This window comes from Prionailurus viverrinus, chromosome D1 (genome assembly GCF_022837055.1).
Source record: "Prionailurus viverrinus isolate Anna chromosome D1, UM_Priviv_1.0, whole genome shotgun sequence".
Taxonomy (NCBI): domain Eukaryota; kingdom Metazoa; phylum Chordata; class Mammalia; order Carnivora; family Felidae; genus Prionailurus; species Prionailurus viverrinus.
The window spans coordinates 8,244,630-8,263,146 of NC_062570.1; positions in this window are offsets into that span (position 1 = coordinate 8,244,630).

Consider the following 18,517-nt stretch of genomic DNA (forward strand, 5'->3'; position numbering starts at 1 on the left):
TTAGAAATTCTTTTTTGACGTACTAGAGTTTTCTCTAGTTTTAGAAACTTTTTATGTTAAATATTTGAATCTGTGTGATATAAAATTGCAAATATTTTCCCCAATCTGTCATTTGTTTTTTTCCTTTGTTTACACTGTGTGTGTGTGTGTGTGTGTAGCCATGCTAAATTTTTAATGTATAATTAAATTTATCTCTCTCTTCTCCTATTGCTACTAGATCTTGAGTTATGGTAGAAGTGTTTTCCGTATTTCTGGCTTGTGAAGAAATCCATTCATGTTTATTTCTAGTACTTGTATGGACTCTGTATTTTTTATCTCAAATTTCAGGTCCTTTTATAATTTTTCCTTTTTAATAATATGAGAGATAGATTCAAATTGATCCTTTTCCATATATGTATATATATCCAATTATCTCAGCACTTTTTTTTAGGTATTCTTTTTTTTCCCCTTCTTTTTCTTAAGTATATTTTTGGCGTTTAAGAGAGTTTATATTTTTGTCCCAATGGTTAGTGTTTTTTGTTTGTTTTTTAAATAGGCTCCACACCCAGCATGGAGCCCAATGTGGGATTCGAACTCACAACGCTGAGATCAAGACCTGAGCTGCAGTCAAGAGTCTGAGTCTTAACCAACTGAGCCACCCAGATGCCCCCCAGAGGTTAGTTTTATGCTAATATTTTCACTCACCATCTTAAGCCCTCTTTTTTTGGTTATTGTCTAGTGACTCCCCACTATCAAAGTATTGAAGTTGGGTTATAACCCATTCTTTTCCTTCCCCTTCTTCTTTCCCAGCAACTGGTTTGAAGAACTGTCCTTTTGCTATTAATTAGCAACTGTAAAGCAGTCAACAGTCGTATTCTACTTCTCCTATGCCCTCCCCATCCTCCTTCCCCGCCCTACTTTTGGTACTTGTTCTTTCCTATATGGTCTCTCCAACATCTCTGTCTGCTTTTATGGGTGAACTTATAGAGGTTCAGAAGTGAGACTGCTCACTGCCGTTTTCCCAGGTTTCTCCCCTGTTTATTCTTTTTTGGCTGACTCTTTTCTCTTTCTTTCTTTCTCTCTCTCTCTCTCTCTCTCTCTCTCTCTCTTTATTTTGCTTCTCTAAATCAGTATTTCTCAAAGGGGTCAGTTCTGGACATTTATGGAGATGTTTTGGTTGTCACAGTTATTAAGGAGCCCTACAGGCATTTCGTAGACTGAAGCTGGGGGTGCTAGACAGTCGGCAAAGCATCGAACAGTCCCATACAACAAGGGACTATCCCATTTCCCACTTTTGCCCATTTCCATGGCTTTTGAATGTCTTTTTGGATATTCATAGAAGTAAAAAAAACACAAGTTGATAATTTTTAAGCTTATAATCTAACTCTGTATACTGTGTGAATTCAAGTATTTTTTGTACAGTTTCATTTCAATTTATGGTGAATTTCCAGCAACAACCATGTGCCTTGAAAGAAGACTATGCTTTGTTTTGTTTGGAACTGTATCAAGAGTTTCTCCTCACTTGAGAAAATGGGGTCACTGATGACAATGCTACTCACCATGTTTGAGTAGCCAGTGCAGCCAACCTGTATCCAAGTACATTTGTAGCTGCTGCGTATTCACAACAATTTTTCATGCAAGTGCATCTGACTACCTCATTTTGTTTTCTGGTACAGTTATTTTCCCATATTTGTATATTGAAACACAGACTCTTTAGAATACATTACTTAATGGTATTTACTTTTATTTCTCCTTTTAGTTCCCTTTTAACTGGGGTATATTATTGATTTTTTTAAAATTATGTATGAAATTCATTTCAAGAGAGTCAATATTACAAAATATGTGCGTCAGCATACATCAGGCAGAAAGTCGTAAAGTGTTGAGAACTAGGGATTCAGATGGTCCTAAAAGCCAAAGAACAGTAAGGAGTTTGCACCGTTGGACCACAGCATTGGCATCCACAGATGCAAGACCCACATGTAGAAACTGTGCAGAACCCTGTGAGAGAGCTTCCTGTCCTTTTCTTGGCAGAGACAAATCTCTTTATTATTTTTTTAAATTTTTTAAATATTTATTTATTTTTGAAAGAGAGACACAGTGCAAGTCGGGGAGGGGCAGAGAGAGACACACACACAGAATCCAAGGCAGGCTCCAAGCTCTGAGGTGTCAGCACAGAGCCCGACACGGGGCTTGAACTCACTAACAGTGAGATTATGACCTGAGCCAAAGTCAGATGCTGAACAAACTGAGTCACCCAGGGGCCCCGAGACAAAGCCCTTTAAAGAGTGGCGCTCCCAGGAAAACTTCCTCTCAACCCACCGCCTGTGGAGGGGTGAGGAAAGATGAAATAACAACATAGAAAATGGTAAGGAACCATTGTAAACTACATAAACATAGATTACCCACCAGCTGGATGATCATTGGCCAACTGATGTCATGTTTTCATTTATGGAATGCCATGAGCCACACTTCATTCACCCATTAAAGCTAACGGTCTTTATCGAACACCTGGTTGTACATGGCATGTGTTAGATACTATATAAGAAAAATGAAATGGACAGAATTACCTTTGCACCAGCCAAGTTTCTGCAAGGTTTGAATTCTACTAGTGTTTAGCTGATAACATAATGTTTCTTGTTCTGTAATCCTGGATTGCATGAGAACAAGACAGCAATGCCAAGTTAACCTGATTTCAACCCGTTGGCTTCCAGACTGATGTAGCTCGGTATTGGTCATCCCCTCTGGGTCACATCTCCAACCCAGTGAGATAGTGGGAGCATTTGAGTACGAAAAAAGCTGTAAGGTTTGAGTCACAAGTGGTTCCTAAGTAGAGTGTGATGTTGTTGGTAAATGGAGACACCAATGATGGATTACCAGTTTGCATTTACTGTGTGATTCCAGTTGGTGGATCCCCAAAGACAACCCATCTTCTTTCTTTCTTTCTTTCTTTCTTTCTTTCTTTCTTTCTTTCTTTTTAATTAACTTATTTTTTAATTTATATCCAGGTTGGTTGGCAGATAGTGCAACAATGATTTCAGGAGTAGATTCCTTAATGCCCCCTACCCATTTAGCCCATCCCCCCTCCCACAACCCCTCCAGCAACCCTCTGTTCTTTATATTTAAGACTCTCTTATGTTTTGTCCCCTTCCCTGTTTTTATATTATTTTTGCTTCCTTTCCCTTATACTCATCTGTTTTGAATCTTAAAGTCTTCATATGAGTGAAGTCCTATGATATTTGTCTGTGACTAATTTCGCTTAGCATAATACCCTCCAGTTCCATCCACATAGTTGCAAATGGCAAGATTTCATTCTTTTTGATTGTTGAGTAATACTCCAGTGTGTGTGTGTGCGTGTGCGTGTGTGTGTGTGTATACACCACATCTTCTTTATCCATTCATCCATCGATGGACATTTGGAGGACAGCCCATTTTCAATAGGATTTTGCCCTCGGTAGCAACACAGTCCTTTCATTTTATGATCTCCTCATAGTTTCCTGACAGCTAAAATTGAAATACATGCCTCCTTGTACACTCCCTGAAATACATGCCTAACTCACATTCAGAAAAAAATGTTTCCAGTGGTTTCCAGTGAAGTAGTCCTCCATTCTTGGAATGATGTTTTTAGTTATAATATGTGGGATATCTACTGTGTGTGTGTGTGTGTGTGTGTGTGTGTGTGTGTCTGTCTTTAGGACAATTAGCTTCTTGAGGGAAGGAGTTTGTATTTATTTCTGTATTCTTATCACTTCGTATTGCAGATGTTGACTAAATATCTAGAATTGAATTAAATGTAGAATTAATTTGTAAGTTGAAAGAGATAAAGTCTATAGAAAACATTAGCAACATGGGCAGACATAGTACCTTGAACCAATTATCCATTGAACAAATATCTATTTAGGACTGGCTTCTGTCTTGTTTAATTCATTTTCATCTGGAGATTCCTAGTTGTAGATGACAAAATGTATCCTCACAAATACAGATTTACATGTCAAACATTATGGTCGTATGCATTGTTATTTATACCATCACAATTATCTAGTAAGATAAGCAATTTTATATTACCCCCGAATTGCCTAGAAAGAAAAAGTGATTTACCTAAATTTCTAGTGTCTGTGTGAGCTTAGACAAATCCAGTTCCCCTGATTCTTTCTTTCCCTTGGAAAAAGAAATTCTATATCCTTTGATCACCCTCTCTGGGGTCAAGATCTCTTGACTTCTCAACTCTGCATCTGTATCTTTGGCTTGTCCAGCTACCTCATTCTACTGCCAGCCCCACCCTCTGTGAAGGAGCACTTGGGTCCCACAGAGTCATATCTGCTTGTTTGCAATGCAAACTGAAAGGTCTAGTTAAAGATAGGCTTTCTTTTTTTTTTTTTTAATCCAGAGATCTTAGCATATGTGTAGAACCAAAGTATTAAGTGGGAACATCAATGAAGCAATCATTGGAGCCAGTGGGGGAGAGGCATCCACCGTCACTACACCAGGTAGTTTATAAAGGGCATCCCATTTTGTGTTCAATTCAACCCCAGAAGAGGAAACTATAGCTGCCATATTACAAATGAGAAAAACAGTGGGTTAAGATTCTTTCTTAAGATCACAGAATGACAAATTGATAGACCCAGAATTTGACCTCTCATCTGGCTGGATCCATTTCACCGTCCTTCCTGTGTGATGCCTTATCATAAAAATGAGAGGGGCTATTTCCAAACATAGTCAATGTCTTATTTTCTTCCTCTTTTATTGCTTTCTTTTTGCTCACTCTTAACTTTGAATATTTAGCATTTCTTAATCTTTAAAATGTTTGTGAATTTGTCAAGGGAAAGTGACCCAATAGAATATTCAATAGAATTGGAATAAATGCTAATAAACAAGAAAATATTTGATTTCCCCCACAATCCCTGCCCACACATACACATTTCCTGTGTTGAAATATCATCTCCAGGCATAGTAACTTTGAAAGGCCCTACATCTGCATATAGACCTTCTTTTTATGTCTTCTCCCACCCCTACCTTCCATCTTCCTGATTTAGAATTCCTCTGCCATTGCTTTGGCCTGTTTCTTGTCTACAATATTCTGATAAGGACCCAGGCTCACCTAATGTATAAAATTTAGGTAGCCTGGCTGTTCCAGTGAAAAATCCAGAAAGTCTGTAACTTGACCTGGCAGGACTATGAAGCATGGTTATCAGAAAGTCAAGGTAACTCCCCAGAATAGGAAGGTTACAAAGACATCCCCTATTATATTTCCATTATGAGTAAGGAGACCAGTGGGAAGGTGGGAAGTATGGAAAGCATACCAGTTCAGGAGCTGCGAGGTTCAGGATTAGGTGGCACCTGTTGAGTGGGAAACTAAATTTGGATTGGCTCTCAGAGTCCAGCCCTTTCTGGATCCCCCTGGGGGCCTTCTGAGGGGATTTCATGTTGTTTATTCCATGCATGATATTTGACTGTCCGTAGCAGTCGCCGTCAATGTCACCGTACCCAGAGAGCTCATTAAGATTCCAGACCCCTGCGTCCCATGGGTTGGGATGCACCCACCTCCTGAGACGTTCCTCTTCTCAACTGTTTCACACCAAAATGTCTGCCTTCCAAGGTCACGTCTCCTTGGTCTCAATAGAAAAACCAAATGTAAATACAATATCCAGCCAACCCTGATACAATATGAAATTCACATCACCTAGAGCTGCCAAGTATTTCTAGCCTTTTAGAGTCATCCTTACCTTTAATCATAAAATGTAAATGGCTAAAATCTCCCCTCTAAGCAGAATTGGGGAACTGCTGTCTGCCCCATCACTTCCCCCAATGTTGGCAGGAGTGTCTGTTTCAAAGTGCCTGGATTTCGATCCGTCACCTCCTGGGCTGGTTTCTTGTTTCCCTTTACCTCACTTCACTTGCATCTCAGTCCTGTGGGGGTCTTCTTTTGCTTGTCTGCTGTGACCCAAATGTGGGCAAACCTCCTGTGATTTCCCTAAACATCACTATGACAAAGCAGACGTGTGCATAAGAATTCTACCGGACTTTGGGGAAACCGGAGGAATCGGTAGACAGCATCTTTAAGCTACCCGGTGGCAAGGTTTCTAAATATCCAAAGACAGCCTTTCTCAGTCACCCTACCACCTGCGTCAGGGCCTGAGGCAAAAGGAAAACACATGGTAATGGTGATCCTGTGCTTATCTACAATTTTGATATTTTGCTCTTTGTGGACTTTTTCTTGCATCAATTTCAATTTTTAAAAATATCTCATTAAAACATTATTCATCTTGATTACTGACTTTTTTGGTGACCCTTTAGATTTCTCACTTACCTCCTCCTTATTCTGGCACTGTCCATCACCATTCTCCTCCTACACCAGCATGCTCAAACTTTGGATTTGTGGAAGGGGCGGCAGAGACTGCAGGACGAAGGGCAGGGGGTCATTCGGTAGGTCTGAGATAGACCTTAGGGATCTGAATTTATAATGATCATTGTTGTGAGTTGAATTGCATTCTCAAAAAAAATTATGTTCAAGTCCTAATTTCTGCTACCTGTGAATGTAATCTTGCTTGGAAATAGGGTCTTTGCAGATGTAATCAAGATACAAGTTAAAACGAAGTCATACAGGACCATAATCCAGTATGACTGGTCTCCTTGTAAGAAGAGGAGGAGAGACACAGATATAAACACAGACACAGACACACACACACAGACACACACACACACACACACACACACACACACACACACACATAAGAGAATACCACAATCACCCAGAGATAAGGCCCACGTGATGACCAAAGTAGAGATTGGAGTCATAAGATGCAAGCCAAGGAATGCCAAAGATCCCTGGTGACCAGGGACTAGAAGAGAGAGCATTACTCCACTGACACCTTAATGTCAGACTTCCAGACTCCAGATGGTGGAAAAATATATTTCTATTGTTTCAAGCCACTCAGTTTGTGGAACTTTGTCATGGCAGCCCTAGACAGTGAATACAACCACATAGGGTAAGTCTCCATCAGTAATTCTGATGTGAATGGTACAGAGGCTAGAGTTTGATCTTACTCAAACTTTTTGTCCTACTCTGTCTCTGGAAATGCACTGTTCTCCCCGTTTTATTAGTTGAGCAGAGAAATTGAATGTCCCCAGTCTTATTTCTCTACCCGAGCATAAGTGGCCGTTCGGTCGTGAGTAAGACCATAATCCAAGCCTGTTTTTCCCAACAAAATTAGTTCAGGAAGATCTCTGTATTGGCTGGGTTGCAATTTGAACACTGGTGCTCCTGTCTCTTTATTTCCTTTCTGCTACACCAGACTGTCTTGCTTGCCCTTGTCTGTATGAGAGACCTCCCTAAAAGCGTGCTGAAAGGATTTGTCCTGTTTAGAAAGAATTTTCACAGGCTCTTCATAGCTTTCTGCAGTCTCCTTGTGTTGAATTGCCACAAGGCAAGGAAATTATTCCAATAGGAATAAAAACAGCCAAAGATTACCCCCTCTCAAAGTAAACAAACATAATTCTAAATATAGTTTCAGAGACTGTGACTGCTACCAAAAAATGCTCCACATTAACCACACCATTAAAACTTTTTCTTTTCATGAATTTCTAGGAAATAAGGCATCTGCAGAGGTTAATTGGTATCAGTTAAGGCATCCAAAGGTGGATGCCTTTTCCCTGCAAATTTCTGCAAGGGGGGCTGCAGAGTTGTGGACAAGGCAGAAGTGAAGACGTGTTAGCACAAGGATGTGGGTTGAGGTATAATTAGCGAACACCATCACATCCACCCCACATTCACCTGCCAGGGATCAGGGAACAGTTAAAGGCATCAGGGAATGTAGCTCCCCTGAGCGCAGCACGCCTTATGAACTCACATTCGTGCAGGGGTCAGGAAGACGGGCTCCTGCTTTTTCCTAGCCTTCCATGGAACACCAGGAAGATGTTACACGACGTTCTCTTCTCCTTCAGAGGAATGAAGAAGAAAAATAAAATTGAGGTCAGTGACCTCTGTATTCAATCCCAAACCATTCATACATCCCCAAATCATTGCTGTACATGAGGAACTCTGACGAGGACCTGCACATGAGAACATAAAGTCCTTTCTCTCATGTTTCTGACATCCACGTGGGGGAAATAGCCACACACATAGCTGATAGAAGTGCTATTTACTTTAAAAGAGATGTAAGAAAAATGCAGTGGGAGGTAGCTTGCAGAGAGGCACCAGAGAAGGCATCACAAAGGGGGTGACTTTTGAATGAAAACCTGAAAATGAGTAAGACTCTGAAGGGCCCATAAGTTGAGGAATGGGAGGAAATAGAGGCACTTTAAAGCCAGACATCCCATGGAACTTTCTCTGATGATGAAAATGCTCTTCTTTATTTGAACTATTCGGTACGTATGACTAGGGGGCACTTGGAAATGTAGACAGTGTGACCAAGGAGCTGCATGCTCAATGTTATTAATCTTAATCAGTTTGTAATTAAGCATAAATTACTAGTGGCTACCTTGCTGAACAGCATGGCCTTAGATAATAGAAAAAGTATCACAAAAGCACAGAAATCTGAAGGCATGGTTTATCGTCAAAGAGTAGCAGGTGTTTAAGGGGACAGGTTCCTGGATTTCAACAGAAACTGGAAAATGGGAGGCAGTGAGGCTGGAAACATGGGTTGAGACTGAATTATAAATGACCTTATGTACCAGTAACATATCAAAGCTGTTAGACTTTATCCTTCAGGTCATTGATATCCTAGAAACATTTTTGAACAAGAAAACGATATGGCACAATCTCATTGTAGGCAATTGCCCTGGCTTTGGTTGGCATTTATAAGTATTTAGTATTTGGAGTCATATTGACTAATGTAGAGTAAGAGGGGGGCTGAGGTCCACCTGCCTTCTGGGTGTTTCTTCCTCCCCTGTGACAGATCTGGGATTTCAAAAAGAATAGTGACATTTATGAGTAATATTTTTGCCCTTCGGTACTTCTCCCAGTGTTCTTGTAGGCTCTTAAACAATTACAGTATGTGGTAAAAACCTCATGCAAGTGTTTTCCTAGGATATAAATCTCTTAAGAACATAGTAGGCATAGATTTCTTCATAGAGCAAACTGTTCTACCCTTGGTTTTGACTCTAGCCCTTACACAGCGCCTGGCGCCCAAGTACTCAATGTGTATTCATACTAAATATGGTTTGTTTTGTGGATTATGAAAAGAATATCTTAAATTAATAGCCATTCTTCTCCCTTCCAAAATTAGTCTCTTCCTGGCCTTCTCCTGGATATATTTTCTAGCTCTCTGCTTAAAAGAACAAGTTATGGCTATGAAATGAAGTAGCAAACATGATTTGAAATAAATTTGTCACATCCACAAGCTTTATGGCGGTGCCCAAGGCTGAGACTCTGGAGCCAGGCTGCTCCAGGCTGATTCACATCCCAGTCTGCCGCCTCCTGGTGACGCACACATTGGTCAGTTATGCAACCGTTCTCTGCCCCAGCTTTCCGAGATGGAGATAACTGTATTTACATGGCTATTCCAAGAACTCTATGAGTTAACACACAAAGAGTTAGTTTTGCTCCTGGCTCATGGTAAATGCTTACTACATGCTACCCATTGTTATTATAAATCCGGATTTTCTTTGGTGCCCTGTGTGATCATGGTCTCCAAGAAACCCTGGGTTTGTCATTACAATGAAAAGGTCATTTGGGCCATCTTCTTTTTCTGTTCCAGGCAAAGAACATGAGTGTAAAGCACAGTGTGCACACTAAGGTTAGGTGTGCACACTCCCTTTAAAGGGAGATCCTCCTGACAGTGATGATTTTTCAGTTCTTTAATGTTCACATGACTTTCTGAGAAACAACACAGTCACTACTTCCTACAGCAAATCTTAAAAAGGATGGGGCAGCTGGTTGGCTCAGTCAGTTAAGCTTGTGACTTCAGTTCAGGTCATGATCCTGTGGTTCGTGAGGTCAAGCCCCGCGTCAGGCTCTGTGCTGACAGCATGGAGCCTGGAGCCTGCTTCGGAGTCTGTGTCTCCCTCGCTCTCTGCCCCTCCCCTGCTTATGCTCTGTCTGTCTGTCTGTCTCTCTCTCAAAAATACATAAAACACTTAAAAATTTTTCAAAAATTAAAATGAACTGAAATTTTATAGGTCAGAATCTTCCAGAATGAAGTGCCATATGATCTTTTGGAGTTTTCTTTTGGAAGAAGAAAGATTCCTGGTTGGTTTATTTGTATGTAGATAGAGACAGGCTGCCCATGGTGAGGACTTGTTCTGTGTCTGCGTTCCCACTGTACTTCAGGTTGGGTTTGACACATCACCTAACAAGCAAGCAGAGAAGCCTAAAATACTTCCATGAATCCTTTATAATGAAAATCCATGAACTAATAATGAATTTGATGTGTTTTAAAAGTGGGGGTGGGGCACGAAAGAGTCAAATCTGAAACTGAACTTTCTGCGTAGGCAACCATGTGGTATCATTCACGGAGATAAAATACACTTTAATCATTCAACAAAGAGTTAAGGAGTGCCCACTACATTCCCACCCCTGTTGGGATGAAGACAAAGCCAGAGTGAGTGTTTCAAAGACCTCACTGTCCTTAAGCTCGCATGCAAGGTAGGAAAACAGATCACAAACGAGTTCAGTTTGGGACACGTTGAGTTGAAGGTATCTGTTAAATCTCAAAGTGGAAATGTCCAGGTGGTTTAGAGTTGGACGAGAGATCCAGGTTGTAGACAGAGGTTGGCAATCATCAGCACATGAATGGTTGCTGAGGTGATGGGAGAAAGATTCCCCAGGGAGGCAATGTATGGATGGAACTCTGAGGAACACCAGCGGGTGCAGGGAGAGAAATCTCTGAAGGAAATGAGGGAAGATAAAGCCAGAGAAGTAGATGCGAAGTGAAGAGTGCAGGGTACCCTGGAGGTCCAGTGAAAAAAGGGTCTTAAAAGAGGGGAATAGCCAGGGGCATCAGGTGCTACTGAGAAATCAAGGACTAGGAAATTATGGGCTCTGTCAGTTGGAAAGGGAGGAAGCCAGGCTGCTTTGGGAGGAAGGGTGGCTGGGAAGTAAGTTGGAGAACACCACACATGTAGACATCTCTCCCAGAAAACATGGTTTGGAAGTGGAGAAAACACAGAGCTGCGCATGAAGGTTAGATACACGAGAACACTTAGGTGTCCTGAGGAGAGTAGGTGAGAACTAGGTGAGAGTAGGTGAGAAAAGAGAAATGGAAGTATTGGACAGAAAAGGAATGGCCGATAGGCAAAGATTCAGAGGAGAACAGGTCTCACAGCAGAGAGTGAGGGACTGGTCCTGGACATGGCAAAAGAAACATGTTCATTGTAAGAGAATAGAAGGAGGCAGGATGTAGGTTTCACATGTGGCAGAGAATGAAAGACAAATCTGGCGAGGTAGCAAGAGGACCTTTGCTCTGTGCTCTGTTTGGACTCGATCCGGTAGGAGATGAGGATCCCCTGAAGACGTTGAGTAGGAAGGCAGACTTGTCTCTTACTTGGAGCCATCTGGCGGCCGAATGAAGAATGTATTTTGGGGGACCAAGACTTGAAATGAAATTCGGGTGGACTCCGTAGTCATCTGAGAAGTGCAGAGATCCCTAGGCAAGGTATCACGGTAAGGGGTGGGAAAGAGTGTTCAGAGTCAAAGTGAAATTGGTCGAGTTAATGGTTAATGGGGCGTCACGAATAGAAGAGACGGAAATCAAGAATGATCCTCAGATATCTGGCAGGTTCATGATAGAGTCATTCGCAACTGACAGAATTCACGAACAGAAGGTGTGGGGAGACCATGGATTGCATAGTGGACGCGGTGAGTGATGGGCACATAACATATCCAGTGGAGATGTCCAGCACGCAGATAGATAGATGAATCTGACACTCTGGAGAGGGGACTGGGCCGGAGGAATGTTTGCTACTAGTAATACTTGCTAATATTTATTTAGACTTAACTCTGTGCAGGTGCTTTACTCTGTTTTACTCTTCCATCAAGCCCATAATATAGTCCAAGTGCTATTATAATTCCCACTGTATAGGTAAGGCATCTTTTCTTGAATCACTGAGGTAGTGAGTGGCAGAATCATGATTCAAGACCTGCTGAGAAGTCATCAGTGCCTAGGTACTAAATGAAGCCACAGGCATACAGAAGATTGCCCAAGGACAGTGTGTAGAGTAAGCGAAGGGGGCGAGCATTCCCGAGTGGCTAATAAATTTCAGAGTGAATGAAAGAAGAGACTAAGCCAGTAACAAAGAAAGACTGCCTGTTTCCTGGAATATGGCAGACAATTTCCTACCCTGCTCTGCTTGTGACATCGCCACCCTAACCAATGTTTTCATGTACAGACATCTCGCCCATATCCAAACCGCACAGATCCTTGGATGCAGCAGAAGTAAATTTTATACATTAATTGAAATTTGGCCACGCAACTTTGAGGGTAACAAGATACACCTTTGCCTCAGAGAACCAGCTGAGAACCAGAGCTTTTCTCTGCCTGCGTTTGGACCTTCGACGTGGCAGCTGGTTCCATGTCGTCCTGGCACACTGCCAGGCTCCAAGAGCTGGGTGCATATTTGCATTTCAACACTGCTTCACTGGACTCCTAATTGCGTTCTGTCTGTTCTGTCACACCAGCAAGGAGACCTGTCCCATAACTACCCTTTTTCTGAGCAGCTACAGCCACAAGGAACAGCTCAGCCGTTCTTTCCAGTGATTTCCTTCATCATTGCATTAGCTTTCCTTGCAATTAGAAAGGTTCCTGCTGTTACGTCTTGTGCTCTGTAAGAGTATTCACTGCCATCCCTGAATTATAATCAGTTGTCGGGAACAGTGCTAGAAGCACTTCTCTGCCGCCCTTTCCTGGTGAGAGGGCTGTAACACACCACGTGAATATGAATGAGTTTGAGCTCTGGTGGGTTTCCTTTGGATAAGGAGAGGTTGGCACCAAATGATAACTCAAGAATTGCTGGGAATATCCCAGAATTCCAGTCTGGTCCTACCTGACTGTTGAAACAGGGCTGATTGATAGTTTGGCCTGCAAAGCAGCTTAGCAGTTTCATGAGACTTGTTCAAGACACAAACAGCACCAAACCTTGTGACTTTGTGTTCTGTGGACCTGGAATGGCTTCATCAATCAGGCATGCTTGTTTCCAGTAGCTCTCAGCAAAGGGGAAAAAAGCAGGGGGAAACACATTATAGGTATATTTGGGCAAGGCTGTGCTCTAAGCGTCTCAGAACTGTAGCAGTATCCTTTTGAAACATACACACGCATGTGCACAGACTACCAAACATAAAAAAGAAAGGGTTATTTCCTTCCTTCCTTCCTTCCTTCCTTCCTTCCTTCCTTCTTCCTGAACAAGATGGACTTTTTATTTCAGTGTGATCTCTCTCCCCCCATTCTTTTGTGATTAAGCACAGAAAAAGAGATCTTCTTCTTAAGTTACTTACTTCTGCAAGCTTAGCCCTGTGGCCTGCACATAGTGGGAATTCAAGCCATTCAGGCAGCACCCTGGACAGAGATCCAGAAAGGCACGCGTGCAGTCACCCTGGCATGAGGCTGGGCCACAGCTGTACGATTCAGCTGCAGTTGACATGAATGTGAAATGGCTGACAGCCATCACTTAACTGGGCTTTAACTGATTGGCAAGTTGAAAATCCTTTAAGACAGAGTGAGTTTTATGACATGATTGCTCTCTGATTGTAGTTTTACTTTCTTGGTACATCAAATGCAATGCCACTAAGGCAGACATATTTAACTCAGGAAAACTTTGAAGAGCCCCTCTCCTCTCCTTATTGATGTCACTTTAAACCTACTGAGGAAGAAAGGCTGAAAAATTAGTCTTGACTGAGCCTTCTACCCTAGACATCCCCTGTCTTTTCTCTTGTGAACATTCAAATGACCATGCCCACAGATCCGTCAGGGGCCCATTTCTAAACTTGTAAATCTTAGTCTCTCTGCCACCCTTTTCTGAATATCAAACACCTTAAGAAATTGCTTATTTCCCTGTGGTTTTATTTACTTGTATCAATGTGCATAGTATTTTCAAGAGAAATTGTATAGCAGATTGTGTTAATGGGAACATGTATATACACAAAACATAGGTATGTGTGCATGTATATATAGAATAGACACATACGCGTTTATAGAAAAGCCCATTAACTTTAAAAGACATTAGAACTTACTGATTCTGTTCATTTTACCACTGTAAGGTTAGAATGGTAATGTCATCTTGAATTACATGACTGGAGAGTGCTTATGCTATGTTATGTCTGTATGATACAAAAATACTCAACCAGTTCAGAAAGAACATATATATGTGTATATGTGTGTGTGTGTGTGTGTGTGTGTTTCCTGATTTTTTTTATTGTGTAGAACAAAAAAAATGTTTGATGCCATTTTTCACTTTTCAACTGTTCAATATCTTAATGTAATTTAAAGTAAAAATTAGTTATGTTACGGTTCAGGGCTCAATAAACCTGCCTAAGGAGAATGCCATTCCCCTGTGAACCTACACAAAGGGGCTGGTGATACGTCATGTAATTGTCCCCAGGTTGCTAACATATCCCCCTGAGAAATTTGTCTCCCCAGAAAGACTGTGAAAAGAGACAAAGGATAGGTTTATTTAAAATGACTAGGAAGGCATGTTTCCCCATGTGGAAGGGAAAAATTCAAGTTCATTTCACGGTATCCTTCATTTATTGAATAATTATTTATTAAGTTCCTACTATATGCCAGGCACTATTAAATACAGAGATAGACAAGATGTGCCTCTGCCTTCAAGGAGCTACAGTTGTCTGCCTAAATATCTGTGAACTAAGTAGAAATATACAGTAGACTACCAGCCTCCCAGAAACTTGAACTAGGATTGAGTAACATGACAAGAGCTTGAATGACAGTGTCAAAGGCCCCTGGTGTAGACCACAAGTGCTAGAGCAGATCAGAGAAAGTCCAGGTGGATGGGGAATGGAGCTATGAGCAACATGTCACCGGGAGATGTGATTTGAGATGGACTTTGAGAGTGGGCATTGTTTGCATAGAGAAGAGAGGGAAGGTCACTTGAGGCCAAGAAAAAGCAGTTGTAAGGACACTCAACCAGGAACAAACATTGTTGGGAGGATAGGAAGGAGGTAAAGGGGCTGAAATCGAGGATGGGGAGTCAGATGAGGTTGGATGGGCAAGGCGGTACCAAAAGAGAGGGCTTGGTGCTGGGCGCAGGTGTGAAGACGTGGACGTAGGACATGAACAACGGGCCATTGCTCGGCTTTGATCTGAATGGAGGCTTCATGAATGCTCTACAGTTTTCCCTGGTTTGTGAAAACTACATTTCTCTTTTACTTCTAAGTAATGGTTTCAAACTAAAGTAGAGAAGGCATTAAAAAAATAAATCAGGGGCACCCGAGTGGCTCAGTCGGCTGAGCGTTCCGACTTCAACTCAGGTCATGATCTCACGGCTGATGAGTTCAAGCCCCGCATCCGAGCTCTGTGCTGACAGCTCAGAGCCTGGAGCCTGCTTCAGATTCTGTGTCTCCCTCTCTCTCTGCCCCTAACCCACCCGCATTCTGTCTCTGTCTCTCTCAAAAATAAATAAACATTAAAAAAAATTTTTTTAATTAAATCAATCATTTACTTTGCTATGAAGAGGGAAATGTCTTATGACAATGGCTCTTGACGTGGATTCTCTCTCTCTTGTGTTCATTAATCCTTGTTTTTATAAATAGGTGGGCACAATTCAACCAGAGAATAATTACGAGCTTCTGTAGGAAGAGCATAGAATGCCATTTGATTAAATTCCCATCCACCACCACTCCCCACTCTTCTAATAATGACTTCTGGACTCCTCCACACAGATGTCTCTCGGTACAGAAGGAAAGCAGAAATTAAATGCTAGAGTTTGAACACAAAAAAATTTGGGGTACCTAGGTGGCTCAGTCGGTTAAGTGTCCGACTTCACCTTAGGTCATCATCTCACAGCTCATGAGTTTAAGCCCTGAGTCGAGCTCTGTGCTGACAACTCAGAGCCTGGCGCCTGCTTCAGATTCTTTGTCTCCCTCTCTGTCTGCCCTTCCCCGCTCATACTCTGTCTCTCAAAAATGAGTAAATGTTAAAAAAATTTTTTAAATGAATACAAAAAGATTTGAACTTCCTGAAATTAGTACTCGAGGCAAGTCCAAGAATGTGAGTTTGAGCACTTTATTATCAAAACTAGCAATGTGATTCTTTTGGAGGGAGCAATCTAGGGGAATGAGGGCGGTTTTCTGATGGCTGGAAAAATATTTGCTTTTACAGTAATTTGTTGTTGTGTTTTCTCACTTAATTCTGATACTTTACACAAGCTCTTTGATACTTTACACAAGTTCAATAAAAGTTGCATTAAACCCAACTTGGTAGAATTACGCCATGTTGCTATGGTTGGTGGTTGATAATAATGATGTTAACATTAATGACAGCTACTCTTTATTGAAAGTTCAGCAAGGACACAGCCGTCCTAGGAAACCATACTTTCATTTCACTTACAGAGAGACTAATGTTGACAGAGCTTACATATATGCAGTCACCACTTTGTAACTAGTTTGGGGCCATGAAAATGACACTCTTAATCTTAATAATTGATGGGAACCATTGCTATTGTTTTGTGACTTTTAAAAATTCCTCTCAAAACTTTATGAATTCTATAACTGTTCTTAATTATACAGGGAAGTGAAAAAGGGTAGAACCAATATTTTCTTAGTACGCTGTAATTTAAGAGAATTAAAGTGTGTTCTTTCTCCGGAAAAAAAAGTATCAAGAGTAGTTTGAACAGTGATTGCCATCTTCTTGTCATATAGCTTATGATACATACTCTTTTCCATGTTTGGGTGAACTCCCAACATTGCATCTTTTGTTCTTTCTAACGGTGTGAAATATCTCTTGATCGTTGTTTTAACATGAAGTGAATTGCCGACACCACTTCTTCTGGGACATCTTCATCCTTCACATCACAGGTACTTTCCTCATTTCTGTCCAGATATTCACCTTCACTAGGTTCCACAGGCTGTGTACCTGGAGTATCTTGAATAGTGAGTGTCAGTATTCCCAAGGTCAACTATTTCTTCTACAAACTCCATATATGCTCAGTTCCAATTTCACTTCCAGCGATAATCACTTTTGTTTATTTGCTGCACTTTCATCTTTGTCGGTCACTTTCCTCCTGCGACTATTCACTTTTGTAAAGCTCATGTTAGTTTATCACCGAGGCACAAGAAGGCAACACAACTACACTCTTTGCTGCCTGTGTGCGAATGGAAAGGTGATGCGTGTTGTGAGTGATCACCCACAGGCTTTGAAAGAAATGATAGGATTGTTCACTGGTCATGATGTCCATCTGTTATCTCTGATGTGATTTGTGGGCTGAGAAGCTAGCAGGGAGGTTTTTGAAGCTATACAATTACTCACAGTCAGTGCAGTGTGGTAACTTAAATTTGAACCATGTTGTTGAAGGACTTGGATTATTTGACTAAATTGTGGTAACTTAAACTTATGCATGTCTGAACCATGCCACGTAAGGACTTCATGCAATTTCTTATGTTGATACAACTGAGGGTGGTGATAAGGCCAAGATCTGAATTCAGGTCTGCTTAGCTCCTAAGCACATGCTTTGACTAACACCTTGCCATTGATTTAGGTTGTATGTCTCTCAAGAGAGAGTAAACATTTCTTTTTCTGGAGGTGGCATGGGTGAAGATGAGATGGAGGAAGGGAGAAGAAAGAAAGAAGGAAGGAGAGGGAAGGGAGAATAGCAAATGGGGAGGGAAAGAGAGAAAAGTGGGGAGGAGGGAGAAAGAGAGCGAGAAAGAGAAAGCAAGCCAAAGAGGATGCAAGAAGAAGACAAATGGAACAGGGAAGAGCAAGAGTGTGACAAAAAAGAGAAGAAATAGGAACAAAAAGGGAACAGAATTCAGTTTCCCAGCACAGGGATTCATTGGTCAGTGTGAGATACCAAATTTTGCCATTTATGGACTGTTCCCTGACCTCTTTCCTTGCCTAAACTCTGAGCTCCTTAATGACTAAGATAGCGTCATTTTCATTTTTCATTTCCTGGGGACTAGAGCACTACCCAACTCAACAATGCATGTTATTGAATAAGCTTCAAAAATATCATACTGCCAAACAGGGCATTTTAAATAATCTTGTGCTATTTAATAACTGATATAAGAATATAAGTGCGTGATGTAAAATAATCATCTCACCCATTTACCAACATAAATTCTCCATGATTGACGAGGCAAATATAAAATTCTAATTGAAGAAAACCAACAGACTGTAGGATTTAAAAAAATGATATCCATCTTTAAAAGAATGACACCTGTAAAGACGAAATGATCAACATTTCAATTGTGTAAGTATTGAAAGCTCAGGTACAATAAAAAGTAATATAACTAAAATGCAAAAAACCCCAAAAGACTAAGAAAATATTTGCAGCAAACCTGAAGGCTCTTAGAAGTTGGCAAGAAAATTATCTAGACCCAAAAGGGAAATAAACAAGGGATCTGAGAAGAAAATTCACACAAGGGGGAAAAAATGTC